The sequence below is a fragment of the Dermacentor andersoni genome, chromosome 6 (assembly GCF_023375885.2).
Source record: "Dermacentor andersoni chromosome 6, qqDerAnde1_hic_scaffold, whole genome shotgun sequence".
NCBI lineage: Eukaryota > Metazoa > Arthropoda > Arachnida > Ixodida > Ixodidae > Dermacentor > Dermacentor andersoni.
In genome coordinates, this window is record NC_092819.1 from 67539107 (window position 1) to 67557973 (window position 18867).

At 47.5% G+C, this 18867-nt stretch overlaps 1 protein-coding gene across 1 annotated transcript in view; it reads right to left on the reverse strand.

Annotated features, from left to right (window-relative positions):
- Nucleotides 1–18404, reverse strand: part of PolZ1 (DNA polymerase zeta catalytic subunit) — a 164189-nt gene extending 145785 nt beyond the window's left edge. The window contains exon 1 of the mRNA XM_055066363.1: nucleotides 18311–18404. The gene's annotated coding sequence lies outside the window, so the exon portion shown is untranslated. The remainder of the gene's footprint in view (nucleotides 1–18310) is intronic.
- Nucleotides 18405–18867: the final 463 nt, after the last annotated feature.

An 18867-nucleotide genomic window follows, 5' to 3' on the forward strand; every position in this document is an offset into this window, starting at 1 on the left:
AACTTCGACTAAAGTGACTTAAGGTGGAGTAAAGTTAATTAAGGTGAAATAAAGTCAATGAAGGTGAATGAAAGTGGATTAAGATTGATTAAAGTGGATTAAGGTTGGTACAGTTAGAGGAAGCTGGATTACGGTGAATTAAAGCGGATTAAGTTCGATTAAGGTTGGCACAAATTAGTGCAAGGTGGATTAAGGTAGAGTTGTAAAGGACACGTGACAATGTATGACGTCACGTCGTAACCAAACAATTAGAGATGTCGTAATGCTTTCACATTCAAATCACGTAAGGATACTTAAGCAACTGTCAATTATGTGTAGATAGACGCTCGAGCATGAGTTCAAAATATGGTCACAATTTGGTCGTACTTGGTCAAAATTTGTTACAAAATAAGCGTGGATAACTAAATATACACATGGGCGGTGTTTTGTTATTTCGGCAGTGTGGGACGAAAGTTACGGGCAGTCGCGCATGTCCGTGACAGTCGCAGCCCAACGCCCAGGAAATCTGACACCTTCTCGTCGCGCTAGCCGAGTTGCCATGGTGCTGCGCTGCTGACTCGAGGTCACGGGTTCGATCCCAAATCTGGCAACCGCATTTCGATTATAGTCAATTTTGATACTAGGGCGAAAAGCTAAAGGCTCGTGTACATTGGACGCACGTTAAAGAAACCAAGGTGGTCGAAAATAATACGGAGACCTCCACTACTGCGTGCCTGATAATCATATTGTGTTTTTTGGCACCTAAAACCCCAGAATTTTTTTTAATCTGACATCTCTGCCCTATACGGAACATCTATAGCACCTTTCAAATATGCGGGTGTTATGTGTGGGCGAAATTTCTGCAACATGATATGGACGGCCTTCTACAGGTTGAGAAACTGATTTTTTTCAGTAAAATTGACAAAAACGAACATCTCATGGATGTGTCTTATTAGGTCCTACGGAGAACCGCTCGTGGATATCAGTGCAACGTATGTGGTTTGCTAGGTTCGTGCGAAAGCTTCATCGGTGAGATTAGCGCGACTGGTGGGTACAGTATGGGTACAGTAATATGGGTGCGTGCGACTGTCTTCTGCAGGTTGATTCGAGAAGCGCACAACCATGTCGCTGGCACCTGCCACTCCTCGCATCTAAAGTCGCTCCATACTGCTCTCGTCCAACCTCGACACGCAAGACTTTAGCTCGTCCGGCCCCAAGACTCGTCTCTCGCTGATCGAATGTACACCCCCCTCCTCACATAAGGAGAGGGAGTAAACGAGAATACCTTCCGTGTTGCTCACGCTCACATGTGTCATCCCTTTTCTGCTTTCTTTGTTAGGAAAAGCGCCAACGGACAAAGACGATTGAAGAACACAGGACCGACATCAGTTGTCTTGATCTGATCGCCCAGTTGGCCATTTTATTGCGAAAGCAATACGGCTGGCACTTTCGACCCATCGGTGGTCGTGGCGCCTCCTTACACAGCTGCGCGTCACGTGACCATGTGACGTCACGCCAGACCGAGAGACGGGGCCCCAGCTCGCGGCATCGATGGTGGAGGCGAAGCCTTGCGCGCCGCTGCTGCGGCGCTACCGAGAGAGGGCGCTCGCTGGTGTGACGTCACGCTTGGAGAATAAATGGGGCTACAGCTCGGCTCCTCGCAGTGGTCGGCGCGCTCCCTTGCGCTATGTCGGATGATGTATAGCCATAAGTTTAACAAAGGGCAACCATTTCCACACCATCAGCCGAACCAAGGCGCAGCCAAGAGTATTGCTTCCGCAATCTTCCAGGCTTAACCAAGCTAATAGCCTTCAGCCAAATTTTTATAGAACCTTTCTGTGTCCCGCGAGCACTCAGTTCACCCTTCTGTTCATCCTACCTCCTTACCTGTCACCCTCACCCCCTTGTTCTTCGCATTCTCGGTTTTTTTTTCTTTTTTTTGTGGCGCTTATCCTGTTCGCTTTATCATTCTTTTGCGCGCAAATATCGGTACACATGTTTGTCACGCGTATACATGTTCTCCTCAACACTGTTAACACAGTTCTGCCCTTTGGGGTGCATATTTGCCTCACAATGATAATCTTCATCTGTCTTGCCCGCAACCTGCCGCGGTTGCTTAGTGGCTATGGTGTTGGGCTGCTAAGTACGAGGTCGCGGGATCGAATCCCGGCCACGGCCGCTGCATTTCGATGGGAGCGAAAGACACGTGTGAACTTGGATTTTAGGTGCATGTTAAAGAACCCCAGGGTTTCAGTCGGGGTTTTGGCACGCGAAACCCCATAATTATGCCTTGCCCGCATTTCCTTTCTTTAACGTTGCGAGCCCGGCACTTCCAAGTCACGAACGGCATGCGCGTTACTAGCATGACAAAGCATTATCGACAGGAAAGTAGCGAGCGCAGCGTTTTCAATAAAGTAAATGCAAGACAGATGAGGATTATAATTTTAGGCAAATATGCACCCCAAAGGGTGCAACTGTTTTTAGAGTGATGGTGACTATTTCTTCACATGCTTGACGCGTTTATTTATTCTCCCCGAAGAGACACATAATATTTCAAAATTATTTCGAGTTTTCATTACACTGTCCAACTCGAATATGGCACACTAGGATGTACGGCCACGAAGGGAAATGTATGTGGCTTCACGATTCGTTAGAACTCGAGTTCTCAAAGCATCCACCGGCGGATGCAAGAACGAAGAAAATATAGTAAAAACACATAAAAGTGGAATACAAACCATTTTTGCATTGGTTTGTATCCCACAAAATAGAGCACACTATATATAGAGGCGCAACAAGCAATTGTTGTTGATTTAAAAGAAACTATGTTGGGAACCTGTTTCATTATGGGCGGACTGCATCCACTTTGTAAGCATCCGTCTCAGAAAAATATGTGGACAGATCCTGAAGAGAGTACAGTCTAGCACAGCGTTCCAAAGCGCTAGCTGTTCCCTGGGAAGAATGCGAGAAACTGCCATGTGACGTTTCAAAGAGCGACTTTTGCATGATCGGGGCCTAATGGTTAGAGCATTGGCCTGCTGTGCTGGATGACACAGGCTCGGTCACGCACGTTCACCTACTTTCGAGGTATCATAAAGAAAAATTGACCACCCTTCCACTACCGTGAATAGGAGTGCAAGCGAAGCTCGGTATCCGCGGCTCTTCGTTGTCGTAACGCCTCGGCTTCGCGCTCCTTCACGGCGAGGTCGGCACGTCGACGACCGAACGCGCGACCCGCTCCCGCTGCCGTTCCTTCAACGCAGCCTGCTCTTCGGCAGAACGAACCAAACGCAGCCTCCCCACCTGACTGCCGGGCCTGTACCGTAGAATCAAGAACCAACTTTCCTGTACTGGCGGGAAACGGCGGGCGTGAGGCGAGCGAACACGCGATGACACCCTTTCCTTCCTCCGGAGGGAGGGGACGCCTGTGATTGGCTCACGCCTTGAGCTGCGTCTACTTCTTCATCCATATAAAACCCCGGTTTAAGCGTCGCGTATGATGAACCGACGGCTGAACAACATGGATTGACATGCTAGATAAACTGGCAGAATTGAAAAAATATTTAATATATCGTGCCATCAAAATACTTGTTGGCATGTTTTATCTTTTGTGTATTGTTTGTGTGCGTCAAAGCCGGCAATAAAAAAAAAACGACGGCTGAATCGGTTAGCGTGGTGGTCTCGCAGCCCGGAGGTCGGTGATTCGAATCCGCAGCCTGACAAGCTATTTTTATATTCGCGCGACTTGTTTTTTTTTCGAACACCAACACCGACGTCAGTACGAGTGAGGCAATAAAAGCGTTGCTTGAAAACCGAGGTGTGTTGAGCGTATGCGACCACGTCACAGTGTGCATGGCATGGCAAAAGAGAGAGGAGGTATAGAAATGTCACCTGAATATATGAGTGTGTTCGAAATCGCCTGTGACGCACATGCGCAGCTGACGAAACATTACAATTTAAGTATGCATGCATACTTAAATTGTATTGAGGCATGCATACCTAAACAGTTAACGGTGCTATGTTCTGGCCTAGTTTCTTTCTTTTTTGCCAGTTATGCACGTCGGCCTACTTATGTGTGTTAAAATTGTCTATTAGGTCTGACTCGCAAATTTTCCTGTCGTAGCGTGTACAATCCTTGCTCCTAACCGAAATGTCGCAGTGCACGTTTGTTTTTGTACGTACGCCTGCATGCGCTTCTTGCACGACTTATTAACCACCGGCCCCGAAGAATTACTTCATTCGTGTATATTGAAAGTTTGCAAATTTGCAAATCGAAGGCCCGATCCCACGAGTAGTGAAGGAATGCTTCCATGCGCACTGATGCTATGAAACGAAAGAAAAGCAACATTGTCAATGAATTCGTTGACACTGTTGCTTTTATTGTGCTTATTTTAGCATAGAGGGACATGCGCGCTGTTCTAAAAGGGCGCGCATGTCTCTCTCGGCGAAAATAAGCACAATACTCTAGCGCGGTACATCCACTTGACGAAAGATAGGGACAGGTTTGTTTGTTCCCGTCGCCATATCTGCCAGTCATTTCGTACCGGGGTGGGGGCGGGGGGATAATCTTTTATTGTAGAACCAGCACTTTACGATGGCCGGGCCTAAGCCTCCCATGAGGGGACGTCGAGGGCTTGCTGGGTCGCCCAGGTGCGGTCGTCGAGGGCAGAGCTCCGCAGAGCCTCATGTAACCTCGACGAGAGAGTCGTGGTGTTAGTCTGTGTGTGCTGTTCTGGGCACTCCCACAGCATATGCGGAAGCGTAGCCGGGTGAATGCCACAGCACCGGCAGTTGGGGGTAGTGTAAACGTCAGGGAATATAAGGTGGAGGCGGGCGGGTGAAGGGTACGTGCTTGTTTGTAGCAGACGCAGTGTGGTAGCCTGCGCCCGGCTGAACTTGGGGTGAGGTGGGGGGGAAGGTTCGGCGACTGAGGTAAAAGGCCTTAACGAGATCGTTATAAGTGGTCAGATTGTCCCTGGTGTCCAACTCGTCTCCAGTGAGTCCGGCGTACCGGTTGCCACGATTTCATGAAACTCTGCAGAAGGTTCGCCTATACAGCTAATATGTTTGTATGGATAATGTTTGTTTGGAATGAGCGATGAATGTTACAAAAGTTGAAGAAAAATGTCACGAGCCATTCCACTCTGTGAAGGTGGATGACCAGCGAAGCTGTGTAGCACACGACAAAGAGGTGACACAGAAATTGAGGACGACGCAACGAGCTATGGAAAGAAGAATGATAGATATAACGTTAAGGGATAAGAAAAGAGCAGATTGGGCGAGGGAACAAACGCGAATTAATGACATCTTAGTTGAAATCAAGAAAAAGAAATGGGCATGGGCAGGACATGTAATGAGGACGGAAGATAACCGATGGTCATTAAGGGTTACGGACTGGATTGCAAGGGAAGGGAAGCGTAGCAGGGGGCGGCAGAAAGTTAGGTGGGCGGATGAGATTAAGAAGTTTGCAGGGACGAAGTGGCCACAATTAGTACATGACCGGGGTAGTTGGAGAAGTATGGGAGAGGCCTTTGCCCTGCAGTGGGCGTAACCAGGCCGATGATGATGATGAATTCATTGTACCCCCCTCCCACCTTCCCGCATAAACCCGTTGGAGCTCACAGGTTCGAATACCGGACAACGGCCAATTTTTCTCCATCTTCAAAGTTTTAATTCTCTTTTTTATTTTTCTGAGAAACCCGTATGGGGTTTCCTTTGTAGCTTCGTTCTGCCCAGTCGAGTGAATGACAATTTCCCTTTCTCAGTTCAGTGCAAGCTGCAAGGGCTGTCTTCAGCTATTTCAGCGCAACCAGCCCATCGCTGTCCATTCTCAAACATGGAGGTGTCCTTCAAGCTCCGACTCGGAGAGTCGCTGTGTACATGCACTCTATCCGCGCTGTACTTCTGTGAGAGTGGGCGAACGTCACGCGCAATAATAACCGTGGTACAGCGTTCGCACATGTTCGCAACAGCACCCCCCCCCCCCCTCCGAAATAGTTGGCAACGCGTGTTTTGATTCTGCAGTAGAACAGGCGCACGTCCTTCTGCCCGCGAAGTAAAGATGCTGAGCTATATGCCAGAACACAATGGCGGTACGGGATTGCGAGCGGCGCGAATAAAGGTTAGGCAAATGCCGTCTGCAGCAAGCGTGCTTCTTTGTGCACTTGAGGGTATAATCAAACAACGCAGAAAAACGGGATGTGTAGTGCTAGACGACAGACGCGTTTGTGCAAAATTCCTTCCGATGTGCACCGACCCATCACAGTTCAGCAAACTTCTGTAGTTCCTTTCTGCTTTTCTTCGGTGTTTTGGAGGGACACTAAAGGCAAACACTAAGTCGACGTAGACGGTTAAAGTAGCATTCCAGACACCTCGCAGCGCTAGTTTCGTTCCAAGAAAGGGCATTACGAGAAAACTGCAACTGAAGGATCCGAATACGTCTATCGCAATTCAAACCCAGCCGGGGAGTGGTGACGTTGCATATGTCATCAACCGCCCGTTGCGGCCGTCGTTGAGTAAAACGGCGCCCGACAGACAGCGGTACGGTGCTTTGCACAAAACGCAAACGACCGCTCGTGGAGAAAGCGAACCACAACAGAGCCGTATAGATTCGACGCTGCAGCTGCTCGTGGTCAAGTTTCGTGAACCGTTCGGGCAACCCGCGAGGTTCACGTGGAAGTGGAATTTGCTGCTACTTGAAGTTTGTGCGAGTTTCCTGAGCCACGAAACTTGCGAAACGCGACAGCGCGGGCGGCGCAGAGTCGAGCGAAAACTAAACCCTCCGACCACGCGCGTCATTGTCTAGGGTAATGTCAGTCAATTCTTTTTTTTTTTTCTAAAAATGAAATAGAACTGGACAAGTGGCATTTTGCTTCGTCCTAGGATGCAATACAGTGATGTCTATATAGCGAATGGTGGAGTACTAGAGATAGAATTTAAATGAGGAGTGCCTTCGTCATCGGGCAATACTTCCCGGGGTAGTCTATAATCGTGTCCAGCATTTACCTCAATTTCTCGATAGCTAAGGCCCTGTTCGCAACAATATTGATGCCTTAGAGATTCTCGAGTACTAATCTGTCACTTTAGCTTGACTTAATATTTGCCCTTATTGTCCCTTTAATGCGAAAACATTATGTGCCCCGAAAATATGTAGTCGGCAGCGTCAACGAATAATGGTACCAAACATGGCCGACGGCACAAAAAGTAAGAACACGTCATAAAATGCCCGGATTTGCGTCAAATTTCTCAGGCAGGTTCCTGTGGACAAAGCAAATTAATGACCTTGAAAAGAAAATCTGGTAAATTTTGGTCTGGGTGGGAACCGCACCCGGGACTTCGGGGGTGCGAGACAAGCACGCTTCCCCGACGGCAAGGCGGCTCCACGGTTTTGGTTGACTGAAGGTGTGCCTAGCGCGTACGTCATTGGGCACGTGATGGCGCAGCCAATGGGGAGAAGGTGGCGCCACATTACGAGTGCATAAAATGAGTTTATAAAATAGAATAGCATTGATGTCCAATTGAGCGGCGCCGAGCGGTCCCGATTCGAGTTATGAACTCCTCGTGGGCAAGCGAACGCGTTTCGATTTGCCCTTCTTCGTGATTTGGGAGATGGAAAATACGCTCAGTTCTGCAGCACATATGGGAGCACGGCGCAGCGTAATGGGGAATGGGGGCGGGGAAAGAAAGATGAGAGGATAGAGGGGGAAAGGGAGAGTAGGTTTCAGGCGGCAGACGTCAGCATCATCCAGGGGCGATGGCTTACCGAGGCGCAGTTAGAGCGCAGGTGAGAGCTCGCGCGGAGAAGGAACGCGCGGAAGAGACATTTCGCAAAAGGTACTACCATCATTCTTTCGCATTCCCACACGTAAGTAGTTTTAAGTGTCTCTGCCGAATGTTTCTTTTGTTGGCGTAGTCCACACAGGTGTCACAGTCACAAGTTCGCGGGCTCTGGGCTCAAATGCCTGTGTTCATTACGCAAATGAGCCCACAAAGACCTGCGTTTATCTTTTTTTTTTTGCTTGAATACTTCTCAAAGAAATATATTTCGCTTACTGCTAGTTTGCTATCGCTAGAATTTCGCAACAATGTCGTTTTCTATGGTACCTGTCGATCACTAATAACACTTGGCTCTATTACTTGTCTGGTCGCATGCAAGTAACAGTGCTTAAGTGCTATATGCATATTGAACGACCGTGGAATGCGACCCTGCTGCGACATATACGTGATAACAAGCATGGAGAAGGTCACTCTGTGCATCACAGACTTCCAAGATGTTCCACGCGTCTGCCTCCTGCTTTTGATAGCACCGACAACCGCGTGGCAAAATGAACTACGGGGAGTTAGTGTCTAAGCGTGCTTATACCGAGTGCTTTACGAAATGCGCTCTAAATTTCTTAAAACAGAGTACAGTGAGCTCTCAGTTGAGTGAACCTCAAGGGACCCGAGGAAATAGTTCACGTAACTGAAAGTTCACTAAACTCAATATTCACGAGAATATGGAACACCCTAGGGCACATCTGTGCGTCAACTGTGTGGAATGCAATTCATGGAGTTACGTACATCAATATAGCATACAAGTGTATAGCAGTTACGTTGCTGCCTATCTCATTTTGGGAAAAGAAATCTGTAATTTTAATTTGCACTGGTGCTCTGAAAGTGCAATAAGTAACAAAGCTGTCCAGAGAGTCTATGTTTTTTGTGCGCTTCCTCTGGCCCCGCTTGTTGCTGAGACACGAAGTCTTGCAAATTTCCAAGGCATCCTACAGCCTAGGCGAGAGTTTAAGGATCGGAATCTGCCTCTACCATTGCATCTTCTTCGTCGCACTCTTCTTGTTCTGGATGAACACTGGAAACAATTTCCAGGTCTGATAGTTCAGCACCGGCAGCGAGCTCACTGTCGCACTGCACATACTCTTCTAAGGAAGTGTTGCTTTGAAGCGTTGCAAGAGTTCTCTGACCAAATTCGTTCAAATGGAACATTCGCTATTCAAAAATTCACATTTTTGCATAGAATGCATGGGGAAACCACAGGGGGTTTTATAAAAAGTTCGTTATATTCTGAAATATTCGTTAAACCGACTTTCGTACAAATGAGAGTTTACTGCCGATTATGTATATATTAGATTAGATAAATAAATGATTTCTCTTGATTGTTTTTAATACAGATGCATACACTTGAAGATGACTAAATGTAGTAATTATTTTCCTTCTCACTAATTTCATGCGGTGTCCATTTTTACGGCTTCCTCAGTCTTTCTCGCGTTATAATTTAGAATATCCCTTATTTTCTCCTTGTTGATTATTTTTGACAGTTCCGCGAATTCTATCTGATCTGTTGAGTTGGACACTTTCATTCTTTGTCGTTTCTTAATTAGGTCCTATGTTACTTGGGAGAGCTTGCCTACTGGTTGCCTTGGTGCCTTGCCTCCCACTTCAATTGCTGCCTCTGAAGACAGCCTAGTTACGCTTTCATTAATTACCTCTATGCCATATTCATCTCTCTGTTCTAAGGCTGCATATTTGTTTGCAAGCACCAGGCTGAATTGGTCTGCTTTTACCCTTACTGCCTCTAGGTTGACCTGTTTCTTCCTGACCAATTTTACTCTTTCTCTCTTCAAATTGAGGTGAATCCTAGACCTCACCAAGCTATGATCACTACACTTTACCTGACACTTCAACATCCTTCACTATGCTGGGATGGGCAGAAAGTATGAAATCAATTTCATTTCTTGTTTCACCATTAGGGCTTTTCCAGGTCCATTTTCTGTTTCTACGTTTCCTGAAAAAAAGTGTTCATTATTCTCAGCTTATTCCTTTCTGCGAATTCTACCAACATCTCTCCTCTAGTGTTCCTTGGATCGATGCCGTAGTTTCCAATTGCTTGTTCAAGGGCCTGCTTTTTCCCCACTTTTGCATTAAGTCGCCCATGACTACAGTATACTGTGCTTGCACTTTTCTCATCTCTAATTCAACATCTTCACAAAGCTGTTATATTTCTTCATCATCGTCATTGGAGGTTGGAGCTTAGGCTTTTACTACCTTTATTCTATACCTCCTATTCAGCTTTATTGCGACTACTACTACCCTGTCATTAATGCTGTAGAGTACATCAGTGTTGCCTGATATGTCCTTATAGATTAGGAGTCCTACCATGTATTCCTTTTTATCTGGGAGTCCTCTGTAGCAGAGGACGTAGTTGTTAGCACTGTATAAGCCTCACCAGTTCTAATCTCACTAAGGCCAATGATATCCCAAACAATGTCCCATAGTTCCTCAAAGAGTCCTGCTAAGCTAGCCTCACTCGACAGAGTTCGTGTGTTAAAGATTGCCAGGGTCAATTTCCATTGGTGACCTGTCCGGGTCCAGAGATTCCTAGCACCCTCTGCTGCGTTACAGGTCTGACCGCCGCCTTGGTCAGGTGCTCCACAGCTGCTGGGGACGGAGGGTGATTAGTTTATCGGATGAATAATTTGGGAGGGAGTGGTCGAATACTGCATCAGGGAGGTCAATTCCTATTCCGGTGAGGGAGTGTCTTTTGTTGAAGCTTAGTGGGTCTTCCTAATTTGGTTGCACCTGGATTCGTATAGCCCCGCTCGCTCTCGGTATCTTTTGTCGGTGTTAGGTGCCACTATTTCTCACAAATATAAATTTCTCAGCCAATAAATACTCGCACATCTACAGTAAATATTAACCCCCCTATTCAAGAACATCCCTCCACTCAACACACATCGATACAAGAAAGTATGGCGTACTACCTCCCGACTGAAATATGCGCTACGCTTCTCAAGAATTGACGCAGAGCGTCAATAAATTGACACCTCACGTGACAATGACACCTCACTTGGCAGCGCAGACGTGCCGAAGATGTCGTGGTGGTCAAGGCTTAATTAAAAATGGAGCTGCTCATCGCGGGGAGGCTTCCGTGGCAAGTGCGCGCGTCTGTGGCAAGCGGGCTCCGCCGGGGCCGGAGACATGTTCATTGCCGCATTGTAGTCGGTGAGCCTGTTGACTGGTCCTGCAGTTCGGTTCATTAAATATTTGTTTGTTTGTGCGCCGCCTCTTCTTGCGTGTGAGGGGCTGCTCGTGAAGCCTCCTGCGAAGCGTACTGCTTCATATATTCATGATGAAGAAATGACATTTCTTATGGCTGGTTTCGATACCTGTTCCGCCAGCACGGAACCCCGCTGCCTTAACCATTAGGGCGCGGAAGCACGTCTAAAGAGGCTGAATAGAACACCCTCACGAAAGTCCCTAGTGCAAGCCAGCGCTATGACTTGACTACAGCTCCTGCCTCCACACGCTTTTGCGCGCGCGTGCGTGTGTGCGTGTGCGTGTATGTGTGTGTGCGTGCATGCACGTGTTCATGGGTTTTCATTTATGTTCATGTTCAGGCTTCGCATCATACACACAATGCGCCTCAGCTTCTGTTGTGATATATAGGTATTTGTCTTGCTAAAGAATGTGCCTAGCAGCTGGAAAGACCAAACACACATGCTTAAAGAATTTCTGTTGTTGCGGCTGTGGCTGAGGCGAAAGGGGAATAGGAGAAAGCACAAGTGCTCGCCTCGCGCACGTGAACATGTCAACGTCTTTTTATCTGCACTTCTCCGCGTTACGACTTTTGAACGCTCAAACACCAACCTGCTTGATTAGAGACCATTATCTTACTTGGACTCCGTGTACATACTCGTGTACGTCAACTTCAACTGCATACTGCCCAAATTTAAACCACAAGCGATAACCCAAGAATTGTTGCTTCACCTTGAAGCCGGATGCATGCGGTATCACCGAACAGGACACACCCGGTGCTTCCGATAATACTTCGCGTGAAATTGCTTTACCCAGAGTGTCGAAGTGAAACTGTATTTAATTCCGGCTTTCGTTCCAGTTCACTGGTTCATTGCCGATTCAACTCCGAGCGAAAACATTACGGGGTAGACCAGCTTGAACAAGTTCGTGTTCGTTTGCACGACCTAAACAGATAATTACACAAAAACTGTAATCACATTTATTTTGTACGAACTTGACGGTACCCCTGAGCTGCACGGAAGTACTTTAACAAAAAGTAGGCTGCGTGCCTGCTGTTCTTCGTGCCCTAAGCAGTTATATAAAAAATCGGGTTGGGGACTCTGGAAAATCCAGACAGCCCCCCCCCCCCCCCCCCCGCCCCTTCACATTTCCAATACATTCCGGTTGACAACAGCAATGTTATGAACAAAAGATGTTTTTAGCCTGAACAACGTCGAGAGCTGGTCAAGGTCTCACTGAACGGAGTTGCGTTTTTTCGCAAGAACCCGTGTCATTCCGCTAAACAATTGGTCTTTCAGGTTTGGAAGAGACCAGTTGATTCTAAGAATTGACTACAAAAGGTATTGTGCGACTGGACTTCTTTGGCGGGTCAGAGTAAGCTGTACCCGTCTGCAACTATTTGACTACGTGGCTGTCTGGATGGCGCGCTGGTCAGCTATAGATTATGCAGTTCTGTTGATGAAATGTCGTATGCTCGGCTTCATTCGTCTGACATCGGTGACAAACAGTGTAATCATTCGCAGCACTGCCTCATTGACTGTAGCTTTATAGTGGTACGCTTAGCTATTCGCAAGCTTGAGTGTTGCCTGTTGCAGGTACAACGCGAAGTCCAGTTATATAGGGATCTTCACGAGACACAAATCCTGCAGTTCGTATACTTACAAACAGTGTAGACGACACGTTTGGAGTGACCAATTGATGTTGCTCTGAAAGAACGCTTGTAACGCTTTTGTGAGAACCGTGCTTCAGACCCCTTATATATTGATAAGGCATATCAAATGTTTACATTTTAAGGTGGGTCAGTTTTACAATCCCTGCGAAAACGTACATGTCATAGAAGAATCCACTTGTAGAAGGCCAAGAAAACAACTTAATGTCCGTCCAAATCAACTAGCTATAGCTGTGCGTTTGACAAAGTACTTAAACCCAAGAAAATGAAATAAATGTGATGTGTACACTACGTGGCAGGTGGCGTCAAGTGATCATGGCGTGTTACAGTTACTGTATATCGTTCCCGCAGGGAGCCCGAGTTGCGCTTCGGCTTTTTACCGAATACGCACAGTGAACACCAACTGCGCGTGGTCGCCGCTATGGAGACCCCCGAACCGGTTTCTTGGGTGAAAGATAGGCAATCGCTAAGAACAAATTATGTGAAAATATGTTCTTATAGTGGGCTGCCTGTATAACCGAGTGGAACATAACAGAATGAAGCCTCAATGCAGCGATCGCACGGGTTCGCACACTGTTTCGCTTTCTTCTGCGAGCGCGTTTTCGAAGCGTGCCGTGAGTTTTAGGCCGCAGCGGATGAGCACTTGACGGTACACAATCAACGCGTGGGCGCTGTCAAAGCTGTTCAAAAATAATTTCGTGATGTGCCATCGCGACGATTCAATCTTTCTGGCTTTTCTTCCTCTAAATTCTTGGACGTTTCAATACCATTATTTCTCAAGTTGCGCCGCATTGTGTGTTTATCGGTCTTCTCAGCGAGCAATTTCCCGCTACTTCTTTTTCTTAATCCAGTACGTTTATTGTTTGGTGCTAGCACAAACATGAGCATATGACATGCCTTTTATTTAATGTGCTTCTCCCCGTTCCCTTTTCATTCCATGTTAACTTGCAACTATATAGCATCAACATTTTCATAGACAAAGGCTTCATGACATTAGCCTGGCAACATGCGCGGGCGAGCGTCTCAGCGCATTTTCGGCTACTCATCGAACGTCGCAGCCCCGACGCCGTAGCAGAAATTTTTTTCGTGGAAGTGCTTGCTGCACGCCCAAGTTGTACCCGATGGCTGTTTGGCGCGTCTAACTTTCGCAATCCAACCTTCACGCAGCTTCTTAATTGTCCTGTGGCTACGTACGTGTGAAGGCTGAAACTGGGCTCCGTTGCGTACGTCCGGCGCTGCGGCACCGAGCAGCTGGTACCCCACCATGTTGGACGCCTTCAAATGCAGCTACTACCTATTATAGAGCTTCCAAGTGTTGTCGAGTGGACGCCCCGAAGTGGGAAAACCTCCCCACTTAACCAGAACTGCTGCACAGGTGGGGCCTCAAACTTTCGTTTTCAGCTCGCTTAGGCGCTTCCGAAGCAGCCGACGCGACCACTGGCTCCACGTGATCCCTCATACCACGTCACGCCGACGGCGGCGCCAACTTTTCCAGTGGTGGTGCTTGCCCCCAATAGTATAGCTTAAGCCCCAACCAGACGCGCGCGCTGGCACGCGGCCGCACGCGTAGCGCCGCGTCTGAACGCGTACGGCGTCGGGCGCGGAGGCTGCATCGCATGTTGACGCGCGGGGGCGTGGAGACCTTGCACTGCTTAAGCACTGCTAGGTTTCTTGCGCCCGCACCGGAAGCTGCCGCTCGCGTCACCCGCCCGACGCGCCTCACGTGACGACGGCGAACCAACGTGACTTCCGGAACGATTCTTCGCGCGGCGTGCAGGCAAGCCCGGGCAAGCTGCGTGCGTAGTGATCGGAGTTCCGCGTGGGTTTTGGTATTTTATGATGGCAGCCGCTGAAGTCTTCAGCCGTAACGGGTGCATTATTAACGAAATGTTCATCGCCGAAGTTCGGGACCTGACACAGCATGCAGAACATTACGCGAGTGATGCTATGCCGACGCTGCTGCAGGTTTCACCGAGTTCACAATACTGACAGTTGAGCTGACTGAACCACTACTCCTGCAATATCATTTTTAAAATATAAAAACAAATTTTAAGTACTTATTGTGTGTTACTGCAATCTTTAACACATTGCTTAACGTGACCGTTAAGCGTAGGCTAGTCTGTCTTGAATCGCCGCGACGAAACGCGCGGCAACTCCTGCATCGTTTGGGTGCGCGCCCTCTTCCTCCGCCGGGCGCGACGCGACGTCAAGTGAGCGCGGCGCGTGCGGACGCGTTCCAACGCGTACGTCTGGTTGGAGATGGCGGGTAGCATCCAAGCGTTTGACGCGCGCCGGTAGCGGCTGAACAAAATCGCGCGCCAAATTACGGAACATGCTGCCTGTTGCGGTGGCTTAGTGGCTATGGTGTAGCGTTGCTAAGCACGTGGTCGCGGAATCAAATCTCGGCCGCGGTGGCCGCACTTGGATGGAGTTGAAATGAAAAAAAAAAAAAACGCCCCTGTCCCCCGTGCATTAGCGGCAAGCTAAAGAACATAGCAGAGTGTGGGTGTAGGCCAGTTGGTGATTCATGATTTTGGGAAGTTACCGCAAGCAAAACAGGAGACTCGAAGAAAAGGACGACATGAAGCGGTACTGGCAACTGATGACTTAATGAAACGAACGCCAAGCTTATATAGGTCAGATACACGTGTGCACCCGAAAAGCAACGTAAAAACCAATAAAAAACACAGAGCGACCTTAACAAGTGTGTGATAAAAATACTCGGAAAACGCTGACAGACTGCTGAGGCGCCGAACACGTGTGTATCACATGGAAAGAAAGAAAGGTTCTTTCTGAGAAACCGCAACTGACGCAAACACCATCGTTAAAGCGTCGCATGGCTACTGCCTCTACAATCTCTTTCCAGCTGGCCATTCCTTCTGCCGATAATCTCAGTCTTTGAAAACAAAGGAGAGCAGACCACGCCACTACCGGTAACGAATAGCCAAGTTCATCATGTTAGGTTCGTGTCGTCCCTTTCTTCAAGTCCCGTGTTTCGCTTGCGGTAACTTCCCAAAATCAGCAAGCTAAATATCCCTCGGTGATCAAAACAATTCCGGAGTCCCCTACTACGGCGTGGCTTATAATCATATCGTGGTTTCTGTACGTAAAACACCAGAATTTATTCATTCGAAACGCCCCCGCGCGCGCGTTACACTTCCAGCGTTTCGTTCTATACCCGTTTTTTTTTCTTTCTAGAGAACTAGGTAAACAGAATAGATATAGTTGTAACCTATAAGCTTTCATAGGCGTATTTACCGGGGGGTGGGGGCACAGCCACCCCCCCCCCCCCAGATTGACAAATGTAGAGTGGCAAAGTGTACTTGGTGTACTTGTTTTTCAATGTAACGTTGTAAATGATCACTGAGCCCTCATTCCCCCCCCCCCCCCCCCCTACTTTTGCTCGTCATGCGAGGCTCGCAGTTTGTTTTTCCACTGTCTTCGATGAACTAAACGAGGCGCCATGTTGATATTTGGGAAAGATTAGGGGCACAGTATGTGTAATGTAATGTTTAGGCAACGTTCGAAGTAGGTGGGTTAAATGCGCCACTTTGCAATAGATTTACCTGTGCAAATGGACCGGAACGTTATTAGCGGTGTTTTACGAGTGGCGTAAATTTACACCGCGGCTTTGCATAATTACATTTACAACCGGGGTTAAATATTTGCTAACATATATATGACGAATGGTGTCCCTAGTTCGTGTGCTATGTTGAATGCGTGTAGATCAAATACAGCTTTCGCAAAAAAGAAAATACATTTGACTTTTTTTTTTTATCTTAAGCAAGCGTTCGAACGTGTCAAGCCGCCATTATCAGGTATATACGTTTCCCAAGTTCAGAAGAGTACTCCGCATTCCACAAATTTTACATTTAGGAAGAGTGGGCGCAGCTTAAGTGGAATTTGTCGCGAAGTTTTGACGTTTCTGTCTTACTTAGGAGCGTTACGAATAACTATTTAAGCCTCGTTTCTTGTTCTTTATTTTTATGTGTGATACGTATATTGGGTTCTGGTGTCGTCAGGGAACGAAACGAATCAACTTTGGCGTGTCTGGTGTCAACAGAGACTTTGAGCGTGTCCGCTATTCCGCTAAACGGGAGCGGTTTGGGCGGATTGCCGGATTTGCGGGGGCGTAAACGTGAGCGGCCAGAGCGGTGCAGCCGCCTGGTAGCGTAGAGTCCAACCAGACAAACACAGAGCTAAAGCTGCAGTAACCCACTATGTCCTGCTTCGCTAGCGGTGCAAATTTTTGGCAGCGGCGTAATTGTGAACACGATTACGCCACTGTCGAAAATTTACACCAACAGCTAAGCAGAATATAGAAATTAGCTTTGTGTTTGTGTGGTTCCGGCCGCGCTTGCCGGAATACCGGACACGCTAAAGGTCTCTAGTATATGAGGACGAGGTAATGGGTGATGTCAAGGCAAAGATCAAAGTGGGTGGGGTAATTGGGGCTGTGTGTAATAAATTACGTGTGTGCGTGCACTACAGCGTTACGGGTATGTCTAACGAATGGGGCAGAATTTAAACCATTGCCCTGGCAGAGCTACAAATGTCACCGAGATCAAATTTAGCGGAAATAGGTGGAACGCTATGGAAACCTCTGCGCGAAGTTAAACTAGTATCAAACACAGCTTTTGTAAATAAAAAAGAATTCTTAATCAAGTTTTAGAAGGTGTGATATGGCCGCTATCAGCTATACTTCCCATTGTCCCGACACAGCTGCAAGTTACATGCTTATATTTCTTGGAAGTGGAAAGGGATGCTCATTAAGTGTCATGTCCGAAAAAGTTTTTACGCTCCTAGTCCAGTTAGAAGCCTCGAGAATAATTATTGAACGCTCGTTTTCTTTTTTCCCTCTTTTCAAGCGTCATAATATGTCATGTCATGTGTAGGCTATAGGTTCAAATAATTTTGCTCCACCATGGTTCACTACGCGTGGTTGATGATTACGTGTGCGCCTTGTAATGATAAAATTAACTGGTAGACGCGTTCACTGGCTATCTCTCGTAATGCATAGTAATTTTACAGTAAACACACACACACACACATTATATATATATATATATATATATATATATATATATATATATATATATATATATATATATATATATATATATATAGAGAGAGAGAGAGAGAGAGAGAGAGAGAGAGAGAGAGGAAGAGAGGGGTTGGATAGCTTGTAGTTTGCCTCCCCCACCCTCGACTCAAGAAATAGTCGGCAAGCCACTGTAAGCTTTTTTATCGTGATGACGTTGCCACAAACCTGTTACGCAGAGTGTACAGTACACATGGCTGATCACTGCAAGCGATACGACGTTATACGACCTAACTGTAACTCCCCATGCCTGATTGTACATAATCTAGGGAAACGTTTACGTTGACGAAGTGCACGGCAGATCGATATATATATATATATATATATATATATATATATATATATATATATATATATACATATATATATATATATATCCGGCGCTCCTTGGGACCGCCGGATCCGCCGGTGCCTAAAAACCGCACGCATACATATATCAAGATCTTTGATCGCCAGCGAATGGGCCGCGGAAGTTCGCTTCCGTAAGCACTTTTGTTGTTTCCGTAAACACCCGCACACGTTGTCACAGAACTTACTTTGCGAGGCCCTTCGGTAAGCTGTCATGACGTGGCTATAGCTGCTACTGCTGGCACATCCACCGGTCCATCCACCGGTCCAGGCGAAGCAGGGTCACTCCCTGGAACGACGCGCAGTACGGCAGCGCAAACGCTCGATGCACGGTACACAGCACTCCGTGGAGTTGCACTATTTATACTGATCAACTGCCGTGGACGGCTTCTGCGCTTTCTCTGCGACGCGGCGGCGGCTGCTGCTGCTGCTCTCGGCGAGATTGATCACGCACACGTGTACGGCAACGAGTGTTGCTACATGTTTGACCCCACAGCTCCGTGCACGGCATGCGATGCCGACAGCGGATTCCGAGCTGCGCGCTTCTAGTCTTAGCGCTGGTACTATACATGCCGTTCGGGCTCGTTTATAACATAACCCGACGTGTCGTGACAATTGTGCGCCGTGTATACGACGCGGCTTCGCGATAGCGGGCTGTGGTAATAGGACGCAAACTTTTCTTCGGTGTTGTATACACCGTTTTTTCACTAGAAGAAAGATATATTTAAAAAAAAAACGTGTCTGT